Source organism: Lutra lutra, chromosome 10, assembly GCF_902655055.1.
Source record: "Lutra lutra chromosome 10, mLutLut1.2, whole genome shotgun sequence".
Lineage (NCBI taxonomy): Eukaryota > Metazoa > Chordata > Mammalia > Carnivora > Mustelidae > Lutra > Lutra lutra.
Window position 1 is genome coordinate 6,673,946 of NC_062287.1, and position 2,020 is coordinate 6,675,965.

Below are 2,020 nucleotides of genomic sequence, written 5' to 3' on the forward strand. Positions count from 1 at the left end.
TTTTGAAGTGTTTGCTATTGTTCTTTTCAAAGAAGTCATCATGATTGTTAGAATAGTTCGTGGAATTATGGTTAGGACAATTTTTAAAACTTAGCTTTATAAATTTAGCTTTATAAAATGTAGTCTTAAAATAGAGGAATGGCAAAATACATCACGATCCATTAATTCTAAGAATATTCTGAGACATTTAAAAAATCATATTTTTGCAGGATATTTATCATTTGAGAGAAAGGTAAGAAGGAGCAGGTTATCAAGGAGGAGCACCTTGATTAAATGTGTATGTCTTAAAAAGGAGGTGTGTGCATGTGCATAGGGAAAGCCTAGAAGGAGATACTTCAAAACATTAAGAATATGTTTTCTTTTCAGTTTTTGACTGGCAAAACCATTGTAGGTAATATTCATGGGGTGTTTTTTGTTTTGTTTTGTTTTTTGTGTGTGCCATCCTGACTTAGGATCTGTGTTAACCTTCTCTGTATGGTTCCAATTTTAGTATACATGCTGCGGAAGCAAGCACAATTTTGATGTTTTTACATGTACTTTTCTGTGTCTCCTTTTATATGTCTATAGGATTTCCTTTTAGCTTTTCCCTTAGTTCTGCTGTAAAAACAAAAACAAAAACAAAAACAAAAAAAATAACCCAGAAAACAAAAGATGATTTATTTTGACTTAATGAAATAGCGTACCTTTAGGTACTTCATATAGGGTAGACTCATCTCTGAGCATTTTTCTGAAGTTATTTTACTTTATCTTCATACAAATCCTGCTATTATTTACAGTTCTTTGCCAGGGGAAGGATTTAAGGCATGGCAAGGTTAGGGACTGTGGTTGTGGTGACCCGAATGTTGTAAGAAAGAACTCAGATTTCACATCCATGGACCTTCTCCAGAGCCGTGCTCAGAACATTAGACCCCAGGCAATGCCTAGGATGCACGGAGGAGTGGGATAGGGGGTTTAGGATGACATGTGCTTGTATTATTTGGGAGGAATTCTGTTCCCAGCCCAGCCTGTTGAAAGCAGTGCAGAAGACTAGGGACTCAACTTGAGATGGAGGAAAGATGATCCTAAATTAACAGGGCAGTAGGGTTGACTGGCAATACAAATGAAATTTTTATCCAGAACAAGTTCCCAATTTTTGATGGTCCGAAGGATGGCTAAAGAATTTGATGATCTTTGAAGCTTTTGATAGGAGAGTGAGTGGTAATCAACCCTGTTCTTCTTCTTTTTTTTTTTTAATAAGAAAAATATTTCTATTTTGTAGTGTATGTTACAGTAAAAAGGTCAATATCTTTAATATGTATAAAGCTCTTCTAAACAAATAAGAATGTAAAAGTACAAGAACAGGCAACTCACAAAGGAATGTGTATGACCAGAAATCCCATGGAAAAAATAACCTTTCTCACTAAAAATATCATAATCAAGCGATAAAATGTGATACCTCTTTCCCTTGTCAAATTAAGAAATGATTGACATGCAACATTGTATTAGTATTAGGTATACAATATAATGATTTGATACACGAATGTGACATAAAATGCTACCACAATAAGTGAGCGTCCATAACTGTATATAGTTACAAATTATTTTTTAACCCCATTCTATTCAACAAATATTACTTCAGACTATATCCTGGGGACCAGGCTCCATGCAAGTGGTTTTGAAGGTAGGATGAGAGTGATGAGAGGCTGGAGGAAGCCAGGACTTGAGGAAAGCCCCTAGAGCATGGGAGAGAGATCAGGTTAGGCTTAGCACACGAACAAGAATGCTGAGGGCCATCTGCATGCTCCTTTCCAGTTTCCAATGTGGTTTCTTAAAATGTTTTACTTATTCTTATTTTATGCACCGAAGAACCTCATAAAATGGAAAGACAAGCAGTATTTAACAAATACTTACTATGCTCTAGGCACGATGCTAGAATTTTTTCTCATTCTAGCTCATGCAACCTCCTGAAAGACTCCTTTTAGGAGGTCATGGTTGCGGACTAGCCACCTGAAGTTTGGAAGAGTCAATGAACACGCTGTGA

General features: G+C 36.1%; 1 non-coding gene across 1 annotated transcript; it reads right to left on the reverse strand.

Moving 5' to 3' along the window:
• Positions 1 to 406: 406 nt before the first annotated feature.
• LOC125080262 (U6 spliceosomal RNA) lies at positions 407 to 514 on the reverse strand. The gene has a single exon (XR_007121285.1). It is a non-coding gene; the product is annotated as a U6 spliceosomal RNA (small nuclear RNA).
• Positions 515 to 2,020: the final 1,506 nt, after the last annotated feature.